At 43.0% G+C, this 24,055-nt stretch overlaps 1 protein-coding gene and 1 long non-coding RNA gene across 2 annotated transcripts in view; both read left to right on the forward strand.

The window, feature by feature from the left end:
* Window positions 1-10,554, forward strand: part of LOC118178084 — a 47,453-nt gene extending 36,899 nt beyond the window's left edge. The window contains exon 5 of the long non-coding RNA XR_004756057.1: window positions 9,655-10,554. This is a non-coding gene — a long non-coding RNA (uncharacterized LOC118178084). The remainder of the gene's footprint in view (window positions 1-9,654) is intronic.
* A 7,543-nt stretch (window positions 10,555-18,097) lies between these two features.
* LOC118178082 (zonadhesin-like) overlaps window positions 18,098-24,055 on the forward strand; it is a 40,018-nt gene continuing 34,060 nt past the window's right edge. Inside the window, exons 1-2 of the mRNA XM_035346301.1 lie at window positions 18,098-18,125; window positions 23,125-23,232. The gene's annotated coding sequence lies outside the window, so the exon portion shown is untranslated. The remainder of the gene's footprint in view (window positions 18,126-23,124; window positions 23,233-24,055) is intronic.

Genomic DNA, 24,055 nt, shown 5'->3' on the forward strand with positions numbered 1-24,055 from the left:
TACTCTGTGGGACCATGTGGAAAACACGCTATGGTCAGCAGGACTAGAGCAGTGATAGTCCCCCTGTACTCTGCTCTGGTGAGGCCGCACCTCAGGTACCATGTTCAGTTTTGGGCCTCTCAGTACAAGAAGGACATCGAGGTGCTGGAGTGTGCCCAGAGAAGGGCAACGAAGCTGATGGTTTGGAGAACAAGTCTTGTGAGGAGCAGCTGAGGGAGCTGGGGTTAGCTTGGGAGAAGAGAAGGCTCATGGGAGGAACCTTATTGTACTTTACAGTTACCTTAATGTAGGTGAGGTGTAGTGAGGTGGGGATTGGGCTCTTCTCATCACTTGGTGCTTGGGAGGGGAGATGGCCTCAAGCTGTGCCAGGGAGGTTTAGGTTGGGTATTAGGAGAAATATCTTTACTGAAAGGGTTGTGCAGCACTGGAACAGGCTGCCCAGGGAAGCGGTTGAGGCACCAGCCCTGGAGGTCTTCAAGAAATGCGTAGATGTAGAACTGAGTAGCATGGTTTGGTGGTGGACTTCAGTACTAGGTTAAAGGTTGGACTAGATGATCTTAGAAGTGTTTCCCAACCTGAATGACGTTACGGTTCTATGCTTCTAAGTGCAGTCAGGCTTTTGCTCATTTGAGTTCTTGGGAATGGAAAATGGTTAAAAGTGGAGTGGTGGCAAGTGGGTGCCTCTTAAACTCTGAACTCAAGCAGGTCCGTAGTGTGGCAGCTCAGCTTGTCTGGGATGATGACAAAAAGCTGTCCACTGATGGCTAAATCAACTCAGCTCCTGTAAGCAGAGGACTGGGCATTGCAGCTGTTGGTGCTGCAATGTTTATAGCAAATTCACAATAAAGCTAAAAAATTGTCAGGGATTCAGTATCTGGAAGGATATCATAGTATTTGAGGGAAGATAAAACCAAAATCTTTCTGTGGCAGGTCTCTTTACCTTCTGTAGATAAACACCTCTGGGATGACTTTTCTTTATAACTGCTGTGTATTGAGACTCTGGATGTCATTTACGTCTGTGGTGCTGGGCCCAAAAGGAAAAGGACTGGAATTTAATAGGAATTGAGACTCATGCAATTTTTATAGAGATGTAATCAAGTTGTCTAAATTATTTGTTTAAATAAAGCCATGTAGAATTTAATGGAAAACATAGTTCTCTATAGGCCTTATTGATACACTCTTGGAATTTCTGCAGCAGGGGTTTGCTCTGTATTAAATTTGAAAGTCTTATAGCAAGACTGGCATTTTCCATTAAATTCTGCAAGGCACTGCAGGAATGCCTCATGGTATTTGACAACTTTAAAAATAGTGCAGCGCATTCTTCTCCGAAGAGCTCAATTGTTGTCTTGGAACAGCTGGTGTTTTTGAAGGTCCCTGGGCTCTGTCGCTAACCTTTGGGGAAAGCTTGCCTTTTCACGGAGGGAAAGGCTCTACCTTTGCACTGCTGATTGCAACTCCTTCAAGGGGAGGGAGGCAGGCACTTTGAGGAGTGGCATCTTGCAGCGAGTTTTCTGCGGAAGAAGATGTAGCTTAGTAAATGTGTCCTGACTGAGGGCATTTGTATGTTAGTTTTTAAAAATTCACTCATTCAGTAGAGAAGCAGTACCTGGACTGATGCTGATGTTATATATGTGTGGTGGTTTTACCGTGCTAGGCAGTTGAACACCACAACCGCTCTCTCACTCCCCCTCCTCAGATGAGGAGGGGAAGAAGTAAAGGAAAGAACAACTCACGGGTTGAGATAAGGATGATTTAATTAAAAAGGGGAAATATATATATATATATATATAATTAAGGAAATATTATTATTAATTAAACAATTCAACTAAAGGGAAAAAAGGGAAAGGGGAAAAGGGAGGGGGGAAAGGGAATAACTAAACAAAACAAGTAAAGGCTATGTGGAAGTGCAGAGGAAAGAAATTACTCTCTACTTCCCACAAATGAGCGATGCTTGACCACGTCCTTGAAGCAGGGCCTCAACGCACGTAGCCGGTGTTCGGGAGGAGGACAGACGTTTTTGCAACGAGAGCCCACCCCTCCCCTCTTCTTCCTTTTTCCACCTTTTATTGCTGAGTGTGACATCATATGGTATGGAATATCCCTTTGGTTGGTTTAGGTCAGCTGCCCTGCTGATGTTTCTTTCTCACTTTTTGCCCACCCCCTAGGAGGGTCAGAGAGAGTCCTGATGCTGTGCCAGCACTGCTGAGCAGCAGACACAACACTGGTGTGATACCACTGCTGTTCTAGCTACAAGTGCAGAGCGCAGCACTGTATGGGCTGCTGCAGGGAAAGTTAACATCCCAGCCAGACCCAGTACAATATGTAATACAAAATGTCCTCTTAGACCTTTACTTGCTCTTCATAGAGCAGTAACTGTTACCATCTTCTATTAGATTCTCTTCTTTACAGGTGGCTTCTGTACAGCTATGAAAACATGTAGCACGCATTAAGGCAGCTTACCTCTGGACCTGCCCAATTGTGATCTGTGAAGTGTCTTTTGCTCTTCATGTGTTTCTTTTAGGGCAACTATCGGTATTTCTGTTCTACTGAGTGAACAAGGAGCATAAGGCAACTTACTCAAGGGCGCTCCGGTCCCTTTGTGAAATAATATTCAGTCCCTCCATCCTGTGCAATCCAGCGCAGTTTTCTTTGTGTTTGCTTGGCTTGTTAGAATGATGCTTCCAACTTCACAGATCATCAGCTGGGGGCTGAAAAATCCATTCTGTCTCCCTGTACTCCCACAACCAGAGATGGATTTTGTCTCCATAGGTGAGTACTAATAGAAGCTAGCAAGATGGACTGCTTCATGCTTTCAAGCATGCTAGCAGTGATAAGGATGGGTAGTGTGATTGGCCTTGCAGAGTTTCCATTTTACATGACTGTTGGAAATGGGTGCACATTTCTATCCACTGAATTTTACCTTTGACTTGAATCAGGGCAAAACAGTTCTGTGCATGCATAAAAAAGTGCTGGGATGATGGATGTGCTGGATTTTTCCTGTCTACTCATTGCATCTATCAGTCAGATCACTACAGATTAGACAACGTTTCAAGTACTCAACTTTGACCTGTAGTGAGCATTAATGTTCACTGGCTCATTTAGTCCTTGGCGTCTGTTTGCCAATAAAACTGCTGATTGCCTGTTTTGGGGAAGGCAATAGAAGCTTTTTTTTATTGTGAAGTTGCATACAACTTCATCCACTGAATAGCTATCGTATGGTAAAGCTTCTCGTCACTACTGCTGTGGGCTAGTTTCATGCTAGTGACCGTATGCTTATAGGAATCATTTCTTAGTGTCACTCCCCTGAGTTTGTGAAACTGTATCTTCAACAGAATACATACATGTCACTTCTACTGCCCAGCCAATGTCGCTATCCCTATCAGCATCAACAGTAAGTACGATAGTTCGAGGTGTTGGAGACTAAGTGATGCTTTCTTCTGGCTTGCACAATGTTGGAAGGCAGTGCTGGTTTGAAGTTTTGATGCTGTTGTGAAACGCCAGCTGTAATCTGCTGCGCATCTAAGTAGATCATGAAAGGGAAACTAGGTTCAAAGCCAAATGGGTTTTCACAACAAAAGCCACAGCATTTGGTGGCATAACAAAAACATTTTGGCTGTCATCTGACTTTGATCTAATACAGCTTTTCAAAATCATGTTAAAATACTTGTGCAGGCTTAATAAATTGAATGGCTTTGTTAGGATTGGAATGGTACGTTCCTGATGTTGGTGTCACCTGTCGTACATTATTGTGTGCATGTATTACCCCATTAAACGTGAAGGGAACCTAAACCTGAGAGGTGAGGTTGCAGGCTTGTGCTGTTGCCGCTGTACAGAGCAGTGTATTGTAAAGGTCTTCAAGCGTTGATAAAAGAAGCAACTGATGGTATTGTGCAGGTTGGCTAGATCAAATATCTATGCCACAGAAGCACTGCTGTTCTGCTGAGACTTGGGTTGTGTCTGCACAGTGTTATGCTTCCCTGTGTGTCTGAACTCTCCTTTGTGCAGGATAGGCATGTCCACACTGTCCTGGGGGCAGCAAGATCAGCCTCGGTCCTGGATTTCAGGTTTTAGTTGCCTGAACATCAGGTGGGAACTTGTACTGAGTAAGTGGAAGAAAGAGCCCGTGAGCCTTATCTCTCAGGCAGCTGCTCAGCTGGCAAGCTGCAGATGTCCCCTAAGAGGGATGCTCTTGGAAATTTCATAGACAAACAATAATTAAAGCAATAACCATTCTGAATATAAATTCTGTTCAGAGCTGGCATTTAAATGATTTTCCCCTGAAATAGGGATGGGGAAAGGAGAGCAATTAAAACAATCTTCATAGCAAATGCTATGTGAGTGACTTTGTGGCTTTCTAAAGGAAAACTGACCATCCAAAAAATCTAAACAATGCTTTTTGGAGTTCTGACACTCATTTTTCAAATGTAAATTGAATGTGTCATAATAAAGGTAAAACAAGGATTGGGGCTTTGTAGGTTGTTTTTTTTTTCTTTTTTTTTTTCCTAGGTATTTTTGACCCAGTGAAATTAAGTAATCTTTCTTTCCTACTTGAATTTCCAGTAAGAGAATCTAGCTCATGATTGTGTTCTTGGAAACTGGTTGTACAGGCTTTCTAGGCAAGCTGATGATTTAGAACAAGTCCAGCTGTGAGCAATGGGTAATTCCTGTAAGAGACTGGCTGCTGGGATCTCTTGGAACATTAACACAAGTCATTCAGTGCCAAGAGTTGCAAACACCTGTTGGTCAAGAAGTAGGTGGAGGGGTGGGGGAAGAAGTCTGCTTAAATTCTGTTCTTGACTAAATAGCCTAATGAAGAGATTTTAATAAGGGCCCAAATTTTGCCATTCTTATTCATGTGGATAAGAATAACTAAAAGTACTAAGTGGCTTCTTGCCCGAAGAGGTTTAATTCATGAGGAATGTCCAGGTCCGCTGCCTTGGCTAAAAGCAGTGCAAAGTGATCCTGAAGCATGGGAAAAGAATCCTTTGCTACCTTAGTTCTGCAGGAGCAATGATGAATAATTTGGAAGTCAGTTGTGTAGAAGGATTTGGATTGGAAGGGACCTTAAAGATCATCTGGTTCCTGCCCCTCTGCTGCAGGCAAATACCCCTCACATCAGACCAAAGTGCTCAAAGCCCCATCTAACCTGGCCTTGGCATGATTCCCTAGATGGGAATTGCTCAGGTAAGGCTCTACTCCCCTTACTAAGATAATCTTGGATTTTTCCAGTTGTCCCAGAATAATAGAAAAATGACAACAAGCTACTTTGGCTCTTGTTCCTGCTCCTTTCATCCACCCTCTTTTCTGTGAGGAAAGTGATGAGACAGGAAAGGTAATGCTGTAACAGGAGGAGGCTAGTGCAAGATAAATGGGAAGGAGTTGAAAGGAGAGAAGCTTGCTAATTAAAACGTGACAACAATAACCAGGCAACTAAACTAACCCCTGGGTTAAACTGTCACAACACTGAAAGTTAGAAAACTAAATGCAGTCCCTGCGCTGCATCAACGAAAACCACAATTTGGCCCCTTTTTAAACAAAAGGGATCCTCCTGAAGAGAGGATTCTCAGGAAAATGCAGTACAAAACAGAAGGAATGCAAACTAGGGAGAAACAGCTTGTTAGTATGCTTTCTACTACAGACATGAGATTATAACGAATGAAATCAAAGCACTGACCATTTCAGCAGAACTCGTAAGATGTGACAAATTACCTTGTTTTGCTTGGGTTCACACCCTTTTAATTCCTAATGATGTGTACATGCATTTAGTTTTCTCTTGTTGCTGAAAAACTTGGGCAGTGGAACAATAGCATCCACATACACTTCTGCTGCCTAGCTCTCTGGCAAGCAGGAGATAACTAGCGTGAGCAGCCCCGCTGTAGATGAAGGGGAAAAATCACCTTGACAATCTGTAGGATCTTGTTACTAATACATCTTAGTGGTAGGACTTGATAGCAAGCCTGGGCTGTTGGAGTAGGTGAAAGCTGTGCTGTTGTCAGTTGCCCTAATTTCTGTTTTTCTTAGTTTCTGCTGGTGTTTTGCATGTGAAATGCTGCATGAGAATGTCAGATATATTTCTAGGCCCCAAATATTTCCTTGGCTTTGGATCTTAAGTCTGAGGAATGGCTGTGTTACCCTGACTTCATGAAGTGGCAGTTTCTGGAAAACGTCTGTAGCCCAGGAGAGTGACCATGAGGTCAGCTAATTGCCTTTGTGCAGCTCAGAATTTTGTTGAAATTTGTTTTGAGTCCAGTGGGAGTTGTGATTGGGTCAAGTGTAGCTCCTAGGAAGGCACCTACTTTTGGTTTGAATGCATGGAGACAGTCATCTGGTCACTTCCTTCAAACTAGAAGTTTGGTTTTGTTTTCTAAGGAAGTCCTTGGTTTAGAGGAGTTTGGTTTAAAGGTCATCAAGTGTTGTTATGTCTTAGGTTAAAAATCTGTTAGTACCATATGGTTTCTCCCCATGCCCAAGTGACTCAGGCCTACTGCTGAAGATTACCAGATTCCTCAGCCTACCTCTAAAGTCTATTCTGCCACTGGAAAAATAACCATCTTGTGCAGTGTTGTGGTGTAACGTCTCAATAGCAGCTGGCCTTGAGCTCAGTGCTGTTACTCCTTCCTAATTGTATATGTGCAGGTGTGCCATCAGCCCCCAAACCGAAGGACATTGGACTCTGTAATGATTCTGTAAGTCATGGGAGATGCTAAAGGGCTTGTTTGACACAGCTGTAACGACACTGCTGATAACAGGGAAGCTGTGGTTCAGCATAGGCTTCTCAAACAGCACATTACTCAATGAGTAGGAAACGTTTCAGCAGAATTAATCACTACCTAGAAAACAATTTCATGCTAGGGTAAACAGGAATTTAAAAAAAAAAAAAAATAAAAAAATCGTGCTGGCTCACAACCCAAGCCTTGGCTTTCAGAAACAAATGGAAAAAAAGGAAAGATGGCTACCTCAAAGTGTGGCTGCACATCTGCTCCACAGATGATGTTTTGGGGGTGAGGTTGGCCTAGATCAGTGGGACAGTTGCCAACTGATCATAGTTTTACAAAGTATTTAGCTTCCTGCAGTAATTGCCTGGGTAAATATACAGCTTAAGCTGTGGGGAAGGGGGGATAATAGTATTAAGAGCAAAGGGGAGGACACATTAGCACCTTGCAGATTTAGGATGCAACACAAAAGGTCGGAGTGTACACCCAAATATTTAAAATCAGTTTATCTACAAATGAATATATCTGCTAGTCTCTGAAGGGCTCTGCAGAGCATTTTAGCCTGTGACAGATTTTCCTATACAGTAAGCTCTATTAGCTAGAGGACTACACAGATGGAAGAAACTTTGAGATGTATCACTTCTGTGGATCAAAAGCTCACAGATAATAGCCCCAAAGTCAATACTCTGCTGCTTGCAGGATCTAAAAAACTTTTTTTTTTTTTTTTTTTTTTTTTAAGATATTAGGCTACTGTTTGAATCTCATGCATTCAGTCAGGTGCTATGGTAAAGTGGGTAGGAGCTAAAACTGCTTGTGTGCAGAAGTGCCTGGTTCTTGTTGAGCCAGGAGGAGGTCCTGGAGTTAGGGAGTTCAGTGACTTAGACTCGAGTTCAGTTCCTGCTGTGCTGTTCAGTTCCTGCTGTGCTGTATGTGTCCTTCGTGGTCTTAGACAAGGCACTACAAGGAAGATGAATGGCTGCTTTTACTGTTGTCCTATAACACTGCCACTTGGGGAAGGTTCATGGCCGTGTAACGAAGCAGGAGCCACAACTCCAGACAGCTGCCTTCTGCACTTCAGGGCAAGTCCTTTACAGATGTAAGAAATCAGCTTGGTAGAAAACGTGTAAGGCCACAACAGCACATTGTAAATGCCTAAAGGTTAGATGTATGGTTAGCATATGATGGGATAGAAGCCCTGAAAATTCCTCTTGATGTTTGCATCGCGTGCTTCAGTATCTCAAGTATAGGATACAATTACCCTGCCTCATGACATTCATGTGGGAGAGTAGGCTAGGTACAGAGTTTGTAAACAAATGTAATAACTCTCGAGGTGTACTGGTAACACTGTGCCCCGCCAAATGATCTTGATCTCTGTTTCTATTAAAAACTTGTTTCTAAAATCTGGAAGTTCCCATTGAACAAGTTTTTCCATGTGTCACTTCGAAGGATTTTCCAGAGCCACAGAAGGGATCTTCCAGGAGAAAGTGTATGCTCTGCAGTGCTGCTTCCTGAATGAGCCGCAGAACAGAATAAACACGAGTATGTGCAGTGTAGCTGTTACTGAAAGAAATAGGTTATTCTAACAATTGTGGAGCTAAGGCAAGTGAAGATCTCTTCAGCTCATCATAAGCAGACTGGAGGTAGCTCTGGAGGCTGTGCTACGTTCTTAAAAATATGGTTGAGATTCAGATAGGCAGTGGCAAAAGCTAGCTGAAGCTGTTGAAAGGGAGAAGAGGGCTGAATTCAAGCACTTGAATGGAGTCTACACAACTGGACTGATCTTCAAGTACTTTTTTCTTCAATAGGTAAAGTTGTGTGACACCTCTACAGAAAGTAAAAGTAGAAGATATGTCGTGAAGTAGCTATTGAGATATTTAAGCCTGTTAGAAATAATGATTCTGAACTATTTCAGGTGCTGTTCTGGAGGGTACATCACCACTGTGTATAAAGCTAGTGTTATTTTTTCTGTTCTTAACATTTCTAACTGCTGCAAGGCATCTCTTGAACTCCACCTGTAGTTACATGATACAGGCTGTGTAAACCTTCCAGGGATAAACAGGCACCCAGCCATCTGTGAGTGGCAAAATGAGTCTGAGTCACATGCTGAAAAGACCCTGAAATCAGGATCCTGTGGTTGTTTACTAGCTTCAGGAAGCTAAAGGCGGTATTTAAATGTCTGCTTCCCCTCATCTCAGGTGAGATGGGAAAAGGCATGAATGCAGAACAAAACTAACAGGGTAGCGTAAGTCGTTAGAGCTCGCATTCCTGCCTTGGTAACTGCTTTCAGACTGCTCTTGCTGTAACAACCAGTGATATGAGGCAGCTGAGTTGCAAGGAAGAAGATTCAACTGACTGCATCCCAGGTTGTCGAAGTGTGTGTGCTAGAAGGCCAGACTCTGCTCTCCTCTGTGCAGAGGTGCCTATAAAGTCACGCGGCACTTGGAGTGGTTTCTTTAACATGCATAAAATCCAACCTTCCCGGGTGCCTGATGGTAGTACTATGACCATCTCTGACAAATCTTGTGCTGCCTGGAGGGTTGTAGCGTGTTCTGTATCTCTGCATTCAGCTAGCTACACTATTTAATATTTAATGGTTTTGCCTTTCAATTAAATTCCTGATGGGATATGACTAGCCTGAAGTTTTCTTCCTGGCTGGACAGACACAGTGGCTTCGTCTGTCCTGTTAGAAGCCATTTGTCACTTTAATGGAATTCTCAGATTCAGATTCTGAAGCATCTAATTTTTCAGTACTTCAGGATGAAGAGACTGAGAAATCATTGAGTGCCTCTGATGGGTTATGTGAGGTCCCTTAATATAACACTTGCAGCCTTTGATAAATTACTAGCCTGAGGTTTTTGAAAGGCTAGTTTTTTCTTGAAATATCTTTTCAGTCACTCTGTATTGTGCTGCTGGCACTCACTTCAGTCTTCTATTTTTCTAGGCTTTGGCACTTGAGCTGCTGCTTTGGCCTTGGAGACTTCTGACAGTCCAATTTCCCAAGCTAAAACCTTTTTGGAAGGTCTTAGAAGGCTTCAAAAAGGGAGTTACTTCAGCTCCTGTGTGACAGGATCCAGATTTCTAGAGGATGCAACAGGCTTTAAGCACGTTCTCGTCTAGAAGAAGTAAGACTCACTTTTTCCTGAGGGCCTTGTGTCCCATTCTCTTGAGCGTAAGTCAACAATGATCATACTGTGGTCTTTTAGAACTTAGCACAGAATGAGTGATGATTGTACTATCTAAGAATTCAGGCGAAAAGAATATCTAATGGAAGTGGTGGGGGCAATTTCAAATAAAATGTTGCAAACTTCTCCAGGTCACCGACTAATGCCACTTTTCTGTTGCAGTAGCATTTTTTTCTTCTACTAAAATGCATGACTGTCTTATTGAAGAAAAGCTCTGGTGCTGCGAGGAGCCTTTGAAGTTAAGATCCTTCCTGGACTGCACGCCACTTCATGCATGCTACAGGACTGGAAATCTGTTGTTTTTTTTTTTAAACCCCTGTGCTTTGTTCTGCAGTTTGCTTTGTACTTTTGAATCAAATACCTTTCCATAGCTGTATTTACTGGAGTAGACCATGCTATTATAGCACCTCATTCACATACACGCAGAGGAGGAGGACAGCCAGCTGCAGCTGGCACATTCAACACACAGTTGGGTTTCCGTTCTGTGGAGATTTGCATAAAATGACCATGTTTGTCCTCTATTCTGCTGTAAAAATAACAAACAGCTTTCTACTCCTGTTTCATAGAAAATATGTAAATAAGAAAATATGTAAATTATGGCACTGCCACCCACCCCACTGCAGCGTTCTGTAACAGGCCTACTATAAAATGGCTTCTAATCTATAACAGAATGTTCTTGACTACTCTGCCTGTTCATTCACTGATGAATACTGCTGTACTGTTACACCCTAGCTCTACTTTGCTCATATGTACCCATCATACCCTCTCCATCTACTGCCTCTACATGCAGACTGATCTAACGCTGGGGGGTTTTTGCTGTTGACAGAGTCAGGAACCACTGCTCTGTTTTCAATTACAGGAGATAAAATTAACAAGGCTGCAGCTGTTTGGTGGTACTTTTTATTAATCACAAACATCGTTTATTTTATTAAAAATATTAAATGAAGATCTACTGCAGCACATGTGGGCATCACTTCAATAGCACCAGCTGTTTTATTGTCCCAGTCTGATAAAATTGGAGATGAAATTCAGATATGGGCATAAAATTCACACCCGATAGCACTGTTCTAGTTCAGCCCTTTTCTGATTCTAACCTAGAGTGATTTTTCTGAGCTGGGCCAAGAGACAACAAAGCATTGAGATACCTTAAACATGCTCAGAGAGAAGCCGAAGAGCTCTTCTAGACCACAAAGTCTGAACGGAATTATTTTTGCCTGCTTTGTAGCAAAATCCTAGAATCCCTGTGTTGCTTTTCCAAATGATTTTCTTCTTTGCTGGTCCCATTCAAGGCGAAGATTTCATTAGCATGCAATGGAGGTTTACCCAACCCTGTTTATTATTCTGTATGCTCAAAAATATTCCCCTTGTTCTCTTTAACAAGCCCTCTACGTGTTTGTCCCACTTTTTCCTCTAGGTAATTTCAGGATCAGGTTGCTCTGGTAGCTAAACACTGGCCTGCTTCCTCCCATTTCATTTTCTGAAGACTCAGCTCTGATGCGCTGAGCTTACAGTCCAGTCCTCCTGCTTAAGGAACAGGCAGCAGCACCACCATCACTGATTACGTTTCTGTCTCTTCATTTACTTCAGAGCAAGGAACAAAATGCATTTGTTAACCTATCCCTCCCTACACCTTCCAGACCATGTTTAATATTGCAGTAGTGGAGACTTCAGAATACAGCATTAGCTGTTCAGTGTGATTTTGGATCTCCTTTTTAACACCAAATCTGTGCAGGATGTTAATCCAGCTCAAGACGAGGAAGGCAGCTGGAGTTGTCCTTGCTGCTGGGCACAACAGGAGCTGAGGGGCTATGGGCCATGGAGGCACTTAGCGTTCCCAGGCCCCTTTTACTAAGGACAGTGCAAAGAAATACAAAGCGTTGAGAATTGTCTTACCAGAGTATAATTCTCATAAGTTGCAATGGAATTGTGGAATCATTTTAACAAATGCTGCCTGAGTCCACTCAGAGTGCAACTAGGAAGGTACCAATAGAAGTATGTGTGGTGATGGAGCCAGGCTTTATGAAGTTTTGGAAGTCAGTCTGCCCTGCAGTGATGCCCAGAGACAACCCTGGGCTGTGTTTTGTAATTAGCTGTTTACCAGAGGAAATCAAAACCTGTGGGAGAATAAACCAAGGAAGGGGTCAGCCTGTTTTGGCCCAATTCTAAGCTCTGTGTTTTCTGCTAGCCCTTGTCGAACGCAGGATGTTGGGAAAATGCTCCGAGCTGGTACAGGGATGGGCCAGGCGCTCTGAGTTTGATGTGGTGTGGGACAGGAGCAGGGCTGTCAGCTCCATGGGTGCAGGAGCTGAGCAGACCAAGCACATCGTCTCCCTTTGAGAGAAATAAATGACGTTTCTTGTCATTACTTTTTGCTTAAACTATAGGAGCATCTGTTAAGACAGTTTCTCCCAGCTGAGCCTCTTTGCACGTGTGTCTTTGCCTGCCTGTGCTGCCTGTGATGCTGTGTGTATGTGAATGCTACAAGGCTTTGCTAATACAGCAAACTTGGGTTATTGTTGGTCCTAACGCTTTCAGAGTTGATAAGCTGTTTTGGTATTAAGTGTGCGCACTGTTGGGTGAAATCTTAGCCCTGTAGAAATCCGAGAGTATTTTGCTGTTGATTTCTCCAGAGCTAGGATTTCCTCCTTTTTTCTGCCTCCTCACCTTTCCCTACTGCTGCTTTTATGCTGCTCTAATCCATTGGCCACCTATGTTGGGTCTACTGGAGGTGATTTGGGAAAGCTGTTCTGTATTTTAATCTAAATTTGCATGAAGATCTTTGCGTTATTCTATGTTATAACCATTTAACTTTGCTCTCTTTCCAAAGTTTATTGCCTTTATAAATTTACCATTTAATTTTGTTAGTTCGGTAGGGATAAAGTTTAGCACGCAAAACAGCATGCAAAATAAAGCTATGGGATGATTTTACGCTGCTATTTTGCTGCTGTTGTTGCTCACATAAGGAGAAAAACTTTAATTTATTCGTGAAGGATAGCTGAGTGTTGTGCGTGTGTGTGTTGGCACCCTGACTGTGGTGGTGCCTGCTTGTATTTAATGTGTCGCTGACCTTTGCTGTACCTTGTTTAAACCTCACAGCTCTTCTCTTCAGCACTCATCTTGTTCTGGGACTGTATAACAGGAAAACTGCCTCTGTATCACTGCAGCATCGCTGAGGATATCTGCAGGCTCCGTACTGGGAGGTATTGGTGTCTTGTGACATCCAGCCCTGTGGCTAAGGGGTGTTAATGAACATTTGGGCTGTGTGCATAGTGGGGCACTGCGGCAGCCCCTGAGCAGATGTGAATTATGCACGTGGTTTGTAGGTGTCAGTAGCAGGGGCTTGCAGAGTTGTTTTTGATGGTTTTTGTGTAAATATATGCATGCATTCATGCAAGAAGGATGTGGCCCTGACTTTGTAGCTCTGAAGGTGGAATATTAATGCATTAATCCTGAGGTATGTGAGCAGCACTATCTGCACAATAATAAGGAAGAAAGGAAAAAAGAGGAAAGTGGATGGGAGGAGACTCCACTTAGAGACTCCCTTAGCCGTTTGCATAATTCCTGCCATTTTAGGAGATAACTGGGGGCATAAAGTTGAAATGTACTTGTTTATGTACAGGAACAAAGCATGGTTTTGATTCATACTCACAGATCTTTTCCTTCTGTGTTAATGAGAAATTTCTAAAAGCTGTTGAAGAACTTCTATCTGTGCAAATATAAGTAATGAAACTATTCTCAGTGTGATTTCTACTTCCTGCCTCCCTCCGCAGTTTTGAGCCCATTGTGCCTCCTTTTCCCTCCCTGCTCCCTTCTTCCCCAAAGACTTGCTGTGGGTAAAATGAGATTTGCAAATTTGCGTATTTGCATACTTTTCATTTAGAAAATGGACTTTTTATGAGGTTTGATGGCTGAGGAAAATTGCCTTCACAGAAATGCGAACTAATTTCAGTGTGACTGATTGCAGCTTTCTGCAAGGTGAGATGTATTCCCTGGCACTTCAGGTGAAGAGCAGGGACCACAAGAAGGTACTTTTCTGCTATAAGGTAGGTAGTAACGCTTCTTAGACATCCTCTGGTTTATTGCTATTGGCAGCGAGCTGAGCAGAATGAATTTTGGTGTTCAAATCAAGAAAAATAGTACCTCTCTGTTTAGTGAAGGACCACTAGTATAATTTTGGGACTGACCAAATAGCTCAAGAAAGATGGGAACCCTTTAATATACAGCCAGGTCTGCTGAACCAATAGCCAAGTCACTGGTGGAGAGAGAAGGAATGTGTCAATTCTGGAAATCAAACTGGTTTGTGTTGTTTTTTTTTCCAAAGGAGTGAATATGCTGATACTCGCCAGTCATACAGTCTCCAATACCTGCAGCCAAGAAAAGGACACACCTCTTTATTTTCCACGCTGGAGTCTTCTTCATGGATCTGTACACTACTTCTGACAGCCCAGACTTATAATTCAATCTGCATCTATTTGTTTCTTGACAGAAGAGGAAAAAATAATAGCAAAAGGCTGTTTTCTTTATAGTCAGGAATGGATAGTTACGGCTTACCATCCAGTGCAAACTGCACGGGGCTTTGTGATGTTTCAGATGAATGCTGCTGCTGCTCTGTGAAAGTAAATTGCAGCGTCCTGGAGCGAGTCCCAGGTTATTGTGCTGGGCTCCCAGCAGCTCATTTCTGTGGCAGCACACAGAAGTCCATCAGGGCAGATTCAGCTTCGTGCTAATGCAGAGACGGACAAAGTGGGCTGATCCAAAACTGGTGTGGATCCCCTGGATGTCAGAATCTGCCCTGAGATGTTCGGAATTCCGAACTGGGCAACCTCTATGACCAGGTAATGCTTCATGCTGTGCCAACAGGGTGGGTGACCTGCCGTTAGTCACCGACCCGCTCAGAGCTCCAGCTCGGCTGGTTGGAGGGAGGACTGACCATTTCTGCGCACCAAGTCGGTATTTCATTCCCCAGACGAGTCCCCAGGCAGGTGGCAGATGCTTTCTTTGTCTTAGTCTAGCACATGCTGCAGGGGTGGGTTTGACCTGAGCATTATCTGTGCATAAATCTGATAATTTCACAGTTTATTAAGAAAATGGAAATGAGGCAATGTGAATCTAACCATTTTTCTTGCCTCTTCTGCCTTCTATTGCGTATTCTACATTTTCTGAACTTCTTGAAGTACAAGGGGCAAGTGGGTCGAAAATGGGAAGAAAATTAGAAGCAATTGGCCTGGTGCCTGCCTTTACACTGCGCTGATTAGGTTTTAATTGGCAATTCTTGTCTGTAATATAAGATAATTGCAGAGATTTCCAGGAATTGTGTGCAGAAGAGGAAGAAACAGATATATCTGAGTTCTACTGGAGGAGTTTAATTAAAGACTTTATAAAGTGCAACAGATGGTGCTTTGCTGGTTAGGAAGATGGGTGTTAGGCCTGGTTGTAGACACTGCCACTATGGGTAGGGCTTCTGCGCCCTGCTGGCCGGAGATGCTGTGACACAATCTGTCATTAGAGGACTCGAGCAATTTGAGGATAACAGGCACTTTATGTTCTGGTCCAAACTGCGTAAAGATCCTGTTCTGAAAAGGAAAATTAAACAGTCAGAGAGTGAAATCCCTCAGGCATGTGGTAGGACTGCTCTTCCCAAAGTGAGCTTTGCTTTCACCGAGCTCTCCAGTTGTCCTCCCCAGCTGCCCTCTTAAAGGCGTGCAGAAGTGAGAAGATACGTGAGTAGCCATACAGATTTCTTAATACAAACTCCAGTGGTCCAGAGGATGGAGGATTTATTTATTTATTTGGATAGAAGTTCTCCCCACCAATTCCATGTGAGCCAATGGGCATCCTTGGGCTGGCTCATGCATCCTAGTGGAATTGCGTCTGTGAAACTTGGAAGATGTTTTTGTTTCTGTTGCTGGCAACCGATATGTTTCCAGAGCCCTAGGTAGCCTCTGGCTGCCAGGAGGTTCTACAGAAAGCTAAACGAAGAAAGGATATTGCAGTTTCCAGGGGGGAAAAAAAGGATCTCTTTGCAGTCTTCGTTGGAGCAGGTGCTGAATCTTGAATTTTTCATGTTACTTCTAAAAGTAGGAGAATACTTTTTTAAACAGAAATCTGCTCTGAAGTAGAACGTGCATGAAAGTGCTTCAGGATATATTCTGCTTGTTTTGCACTTGCAGAAGAACCCAAAGTTCCGTTTGCTCCCCAGCACTACCATAGCTTTCATGAAGTTTAGCCTTGTGCATCATCAAAGGGTATTTCTTATAGCAGGCCAACTTAGCTAGAAGATAGGAGACATTACAGAGGAGAATCTAATTTTACGAAGAATTCACCTGGGTTTTCAAATTCCAGGAAGAACCCAAAATTGCAGAACAAATAGACTGCAAAAATATTTCACATAGAGGCTGAAGAAGAATAAATTTTTGACCCTGTGGTGTCCTGTTCATATGGTTATCTTTCTGAGCAGCCAGCCAGATCTGCAAGTTAATGACAAGTAAACGTTAAAGCTCCCTGCCCACAGGACACTTGGAAGGTATGTGTTATCTCATGTTTGAAGGAGTTCTCTCCCTTTTTAGCACCACTAATGCCAGGAGGGAGTTTACATGGGATTAGCTCTTTGGCCATCCTTTCTTTCTGCTGCTTGGTGTTCGTTTCACTTCGGGCTGTACTGGAAAGTAATTACGTGGGAGGGATTTCGTTACACTGGGCTTCAGCAAAGGCGACACCAGATGTTCAAGAAATGTTTTCAACAGAGCCTCCGAGCATTTTCTTAAAAGCTGTTTACTAGCCCCCATGGCTAATGCTTTGAGTTGGTTGATTTTATTCTGTAGCTTCAGGATCTTGCTGACAGGTGAGTGGATAACTTTCTTATTCAGGCAAACTTGTTGTTGTTGTATTGGTGCTGACACAGAGAAAACAGGCAGAGAAAGGGGATTGCTTTCATAAAGAAGTGTCAATTTTTTAAAAGACAGAAAACCAGTGCGGCCGTGTTTTGGGGTAATGATAACACTAAGATGCTCATTTGAGCGTGGAACAGATGGCTTAGTCTGAAAATAAAAAAAAATGCAGAATAAATGTGGTATCTTATAAAATTTGAAATGAGAACTTTTCTGCACACCTGCACACTCACTTTTGGTGCTCAGGCACAGGCACACAGAGAAGTCCTTTGTGTGGAACTTCATGTAAAATCCGTGCTGTTATTATAGCAAAGTTGACTTTTCAAAACAGATGACTGTATCAGGACAGTGGCACACGAGAATGTAAATCTCACAGCCATGCAAAATTAAACTAAAAATGTCTAAAGTAGAGAAAGATGAAGTGTCTTGGTTGAGATCACCCAGCAGTACAGTACCTCTGTCATCCTTTAGCTCTTTCTGCCAGGCTGTGTTGTGTGCACTCTGATGAAAACTTCGGTTTTCAACTTTCTGGCAAACAAAATGTGACTTTTTTTGAAAGATGATAAAGGCATCTCTGTCTACAGAGGGCAGTTTGATTCAGTTTGATAAAGCACCTGAAATAGGGGTGCTGATCCAAAGCCTATTGGGATTTCCCTCAGAATTTTGTGGTTGGAGTATTCACCCACAAATCTTAGAGAAACAGATTTTCATGCTAGAAAAAATAAATAAATAAATAAATAAACTAATTTTAACCGACAAATCTTCAGAGTGAGTGTGGTAATGGACATAATGGAATATAATGTTGCTGAGTGGAAAAGCCAAAAGTTTAGGTTTATTTCCAGTTTTGGTACTCTCTGGGTAGCTTTGGGAAGTCAGGTAATTCATGCAGGTGTAACAGTAATAATGAGGCACTTGTTTAACAGTAGAACATGAAATTTATTGATTTAGTTTCCTTCTAACAAGATGCTTAGAATATTTCCAGTTTGTTTTTTAGTCATTACACTGCTGGGATGCTGCGCCCCATTCATTAACACCGCTTCTCTATAAAGGCAAAACAGCGTTGTTAATGCTAAAATAATCGTATTAATAGTGCTGCTGCTATTAACACCAGTGATAGAACTGTGCAGATACTACATTATGGTGTAATAATAACGGGTAGTTCAGCTTGGAGGTTTCAGTGTTTGTTCTTTGCCACCTTAGATTTCTTTCTTCTGCTTTCTTACAGGGACGCCCTCCCTCTCACCAGGGTGCAATGTAGACTGCCAGACCCAGTGTCTGATAGACTGCAGGCAGGGACATTACTACACAGCTGGCAACTGCTTGGAGTGTCCAACAGGCTTCTAGTAAGTCTCCTTCCTTCCCTCTGGCTCAGTGTTTCTACTCCTGCAATAAGTTAAACACTGGGGCATTTGCAATGTCCTCTTACGTCGAAAAAATTCTGAGAGCTACCTCATAATGCAGACGAGGGGCACAAAGTGTGGTGCTAGTTCCTCATAGATGAATATCCAGCTGACTAGGAAAACCACTATCTTCACGTAATAAGGCTTTCTGGGGCTTTCTGCAGTGATTGGCACGTTCACAGTTCCCTTAGAAATCAATGGAAGTGATTGTTCTTCAACACAATAGTGCTGTAGTCTAAGAAAAAAGGTAGGCAGCCTGTGTGTTCCTAGGAAGTGTAAGCTTGATGAAACCAAATTCCCTCTGAGATTGCTTAGGACAGGTTTTGTGTGTTCTGTGTTGTATATTTAGGAGGGGCAGGGTAGGAGTACTGTCTGTATTTGTAGTGGCAGCAAAGTCTAGGATGAGTTTCAGCTTAAAAGGAGCACAAGGTGTCTGGCACTCGGTCCAGAGAAACCTGTGTCCAGGTTGCTTATTTACTGGTAGACAAGTCAGAATACGTGATGTTAGCTGAGCACAGAACAGTAGCCTGAAAACAAGGAAGCCTGGGTTAAAAAGCAATGAGTAGCAGGGGGCTGGTGGCTGACTTCTAGAGGTGCTGAACCCAGGATGCTTCTGCCTTCCTTAGGAGAAAAACATTCAGGCTGCTTTCTCTGCCACATCCAGCTCACTTCAAATGCAAGTGGTAATGGTCATCTCGGAGTTCTCAGACACAATCCCAACCAAGACTGTGAAAGACAGGTTTTTTACAGACCAGCTTGAGCCTAAGTTCAGGTTGCCAGGTCTCCTACTGCAAATTCTCCATGTCCGTGGATGTGCAGTCCAGGCCATGCACCTTGACCTCCCAAACACAGTAAGTGTTAGCGCCCCCCAAGGTTCTGGAGTGATCTAATTTGAATTCACCCTTCCATGGCTGAAGAAGCTTTTTGAGCAGTTGGTGATGGGTGTGGTTCTGTAGCTACACAACACCCACACTGGGCTTTTGGGGACAGAATTCCAAAGAAGTGGAAGCATTTAGTTTTAAAACCATTATTCTTTTTGTTCCAGTTGCCCAGGGGGTCAAGCAGCTCCAAGGAAATGCCCACTGGGAACAGCAAATGAACTTACAGCTCAAGTGGATATCACAGCCTGCCAGGTAAGCTGGGGAAGGAGAGCAAGCAGGTGGAAGTAGTGTTTTCTACCTCAAACTGCCATATGTTTTGAATCATCTGATTACAAACTTTTTTATGTATTTTGCAGACTAGTTTGAAATTTTTCAGGAAATTTGTTCTTGGTGTTTGTCTTTGATTTGGCTCAGAGCAATCTGGTTGTCCATCCAGGTTAACAGTGAGCAGGACTTTCTCTATTCATTCTTTGCACTACATTATTTTGATGGTAACAGGTATGTGTTGGGAATTCATAGAGTTCATAGGCCAGATTTTGAAATGCTTTCCTTTTAGCACTTGAGCTAAGGATGTTTGAAACTTTTCTCTTGTATGTTATTCATGCAAAGAATATGTTGTCGTGGATCTGACACTGTTTGTGATCTTACTGCAGGTTTGTCCCAATGGCTATCTCAGCCTAGAGAATGGAGCTGGGTGCCGTGCGTGTCCAGATGGCTATTCATGTGATCCACGCCGTGGTGTGCAGAGGAGCTGCAGTCCTGGTCAGTATTCTCCAGAGGGAGAGTTGGAGTGCCTGGAATGCCCAGATAATTACATCTGCCCAGATGGACGAAATAGACAGGTACAGAATGGGCATGTTACTTTTCAAGGGCAAATATTCATTCTTCCTGACAGGCAGGGCCTGAACATGATTGAATTGTCAGGAGAGGAACAGCCCTCTGGTTTAATAGGAGGACACTGCTGACCTTTGTTCAGCAAAGAAGAGTCTGAAACAGTTCAGTGGTGTAGTAGATGTAGGACTTCCCACAAATGGCCTGTATTAAGATGAATAAATATTTCTCATCTAAAATCTGAGAGTGTTAGTGCTCACATCATCTGCCAACCCCTAAAACCCTCAGCTGAGGCCCCAAAGGAGCTTGGAGTTTGAAGCATCATTTTTGCTTCTAGAAATTATCCCTGGAGAATATCCCTGAAACAGTGCTGGGAAGGAAGAGGGGGCAGAGGAGGAGGAAGCACAGGACAGAATGCAGTACTGGCTGATGTCCTGCCTCAGGTGTCCCTGGGATATAGCTTTGGATAGCAGTGGCCTTTTAGGCCTGTTGGGATGAGCTTTTCTTTTTCCCCTTAGCATTGTTTGGTCGGGCAGGAGCCAAATCCAAGCCGCACTCGTTGTGTTACCTGCACTCTTGGTTCTTTCTCAACTGAAGATACTCTGATAAATCAGCCCTGCCCAGCAGGTAAGTGCATCTCATGTGCATCTTATTTAGTCATTAAGATGTAGAACTTGAAGGACACTGTAATGACACTTGGCTCTGGTGAAATTTAGCCTGCAGTATTGGAACAGAGCTTGGCTCCTTCTGGTTACAGCAGAATTCGTGAGTTTAAGAAGTAATTCCTGAGATAAAGCAGGGTGCTGTTCAGAAGTGCTCATGACAAAACAAAAAATGAAGATGAGAGAACACTGAGAATCGCAGCTAATTTTGCTAGTCATCACACTTGCTGGGTTTATGGGAGAATCATAGAATCACAGGACATCCCATGTTGGAAGGAGTTCACAAGGATCACCGAGTCCAACTCCTGGCTCTACACAGAACTACCTAGAATTAAACCATATGTCTGAGGTCCAGCTAAGAGGTCCAGCTGAGGTAGCCTTGGGACATAAAGTAACATAACATGTCTTTCTCCACTTCAGGACCTCAGTTCATTGGCCGTGGCAACTTGGTGGTGGGTGCTGTATTACCCAGGTGACAAATGTTTAGGTATTAAGGGTCAGATAAGGGTACAATGTGGTTCTCTTACGTAATTTCTCATTCTGCTTGACACTCAATAAAATCCAAAGAATCCCATGTTTAGGAAATTGTAGTGCGTCATCGTTGGGTGTGTCACAAATCCACCACTGAAGCAGAATCAAGCAATGAGAACAGGGTAGGAGGGACCATGCTTTTGTTGCAAAACAATTCTCTTCCAAAATTCATCTTCCAAAGGCATAAGATGTCATTTCACATGATCAATTAGCCAGAAACATCCTTCAAGGGAAATGATGGAGTAAGTTGGGAGGCTTCCTTAGGTTGCATGTTATGGGTGTTTGCTGTTTGGGAAGAAGCTTGACGCAAACAACAACAAACCTTGCACTTGCCCAGGCTGGTGGCCCGCCAGTCTTCACTGAGACTACAGGTTAAGCCATTCCAGTAGTGAATGGCTGCTTGATACAGCAGGGGAAGAAAGAGTTTGTTACGTTAAAATCCTGGCACATCCTTCCTACATCCTAGAGAATGCTCACAAGCCTTCTGAGAATTTGGTAGCCCAAGGTTAGCTTCCTGTTGGGCAGTTTTCCTGTGAAAAGTTGGGTGCTTTGGTGTACCACAGAAGTTCTGCTCGGTTCTTTTGTACAGCACTCAGTAACAGTACAAGTGTAGTGCTGCAGGTAGCAGCAGTGTTGCTGATAATTCCCTGCACATATCAGCAGACTTCAATTCCCATTTCCTGGCCCTGCAGAACCCAAGCAAAATGGCCTGACAGGGAGAGCGTGGTGTAGCTGTGATTTTGCAAAAGAATATTTAATGTCACTACGGGGATGCAGTTCACAATCTGCAATCCTACCAAGCTCTCCTCTCTCCTACAAGCCCTGTGCTGCATGTGAAGATGAAGTATTTAATGAGCAGCTCCAGGTGCCTCCTGCAGAGTCACTGAACCCAGCAACTTAATTCTTACATCTGTAATTAGAATCCTTTTTATTAAATAATGATGGGTTCCTGTGCTTTGGGTATGTTACCTCCTAGCAGAAGGAGAAATGGAGTAGCTACAGAGATCGTACTAGACCAAAGCCTCAGTTTAGATCCAGCTACAATACACAGATGATAAAACAGATGAGTTCTCATATTTTCAGTGCCTGGTATTAGGTGTGAATAGTAAGCCATCTCTCATACATAAATCATACCTGGGAAGTGATGGTGGCTTTGTGGTTGTGTATCACATATCATATTGCACTGAACTGTTCGTGGTGCTCTGTAGAGAGCCAATGAGCTAATTTTGGCTCCATTAAAAACGATAACAGTCTGGGAAACACTGGCTTCTTTGGACTTACGGAAGCATTTATAAACTGTACTTATAAAAGTTTAAACAAGTGAACAGACATATGTTAGGGCGTGGATTTTACAGTGACAGATTTGCTACTCTATGATTGTTCAGAGCACAAGATCACCCTAAGCTGCAGTCAGTTTTCAACTCCAGTCTATCAATCACAGAACCTGGAGAGAGCAAGTGAAAGTCTCTCAGTAGATGATCAATGGGTTAAATATATAGAGTATTCCAGGCTGAAATTGAATGTTTCAGTCTTAAAATTAGTCCCTCTTGTGTTCTAATGGGTAGGATGCATGTTCTCCATCAGTTCTCATAAAGCTGAATAAGTCATCCAGCCCAATAGAAAAGATGTTAGATGGTAAGGAGTTTCAATACCATCACGAGCAGGAGAGGCTTGAGGATCCTCAGCGTTCTTTTCCACAGTTTGACTGACTTTAATTATATATAATCTGTGTACTTAGTACTGCGTGCATGTGAATGAAATATCATCGCTATGCTGATACATAGCAGTATATTTCAACACAGCAGTGGCAGTTTTATGCCACAGTTAAATCCATATATTCTTTTAACACTCTTCAGATGATCCAGCTGGACTTTACTAACGCATTTGACATTAAGTCCTACAAAAGCTTACTTGGAAAATGTACTTAATTCTAGCTGGACATGAACATTTCATCAGTAATGTACAACTGGCAGAAGGATGTTAAGTGAGGTGTCTAGAAAGTTGTTTCTGAACTATGTGTTGTATTCTTCTCTACAGGTCACTTCTGTGTGGACAGCCTTACAGTCACTCCCCTGTGCCCAGCAGGGAGTTTCAAGCCCAGAGAGGGACTTCACACACCCAGCAGCAGTTCCTCATGCTTGCCTGGTCTGTATGGTGAAAAAAACTTTATTTTGTGCACTGGGAATAGTAATTCTTGCTCTAAATCACACTAAGAAGTACATGCTAATGGAGGGGGTTGCCAGTTAGAGTACTTATTTACTAGGCTCTGTCTAAGGCATTACTAGAGCTGGATGAGGGGAACACCCATGGAATCTCCTACAAAGCACCAGATTTGTAGTGAAGCATTCAGTAATTACAAGTATTTTACAAAATAAAAAATATACTTGGGTTATAAGTTCTCTGGAAGAGATGAATGATGAGAATTAGCAATAGAAGCAGAGACGTTGACTATAACTCCATCTGTTAAGTCTCCGGGGGTTGATATTTTTGCTGAACTGCTCGAGCACTGCATCAGAATGGTGTAAACGTTAACAGGACTTGGGCCACAGAGTCTGCTTGTGTGCAACTGCCGCCTTTCCCCTAAGGACAAGAGACAAGACCCCCCTGATACAAACAGTCAATATCCTTGTCTGAAGATCACGGTACGGTAGGCTGACAATCCTTCCCAATACTAGTGCGAATTCAGGTGGCTACGTTTGAAGTGCAGCTCCCTGGGGCTAGAGGTCCTCAGACTGCCTGCACTGTTAGAGCTTCAGAGGAATGGCCGGCCTGCCTCGCTGAAATGTTCTCAGCCAAAGAATCTGTTGAAGAAACAACTGATTTATCAATGCAAGGTGCTTGCATCAGTTAAATACAAGTTTACAGGTTGGGAACCTGTTGAGAGGGGCTGCAAATAAAGTGTCTCCTGTATTTGGAAGCAGTTTATTGTCAATTGTGTTGCCTTGAGAGCTCAGCTGGCACTGTGCAG

The sequence above is a fragment of the Oxyura jamaicensis genome, chromosome 24 (assembly GCF_011077185.1).
Source record: "Oxyura jamaicensis isolate SHBP4307 breed ruddy duck chromosome 24, BPBGC_Ojam_1.0, whole genome shotgun sequence".
Classification (NCBI taxonomy): Eukaryota; Metazoa; Chordata; class Aves; order Anseriformes; family Anatidae; genus Oxyura; species Oxyura jamaicensis.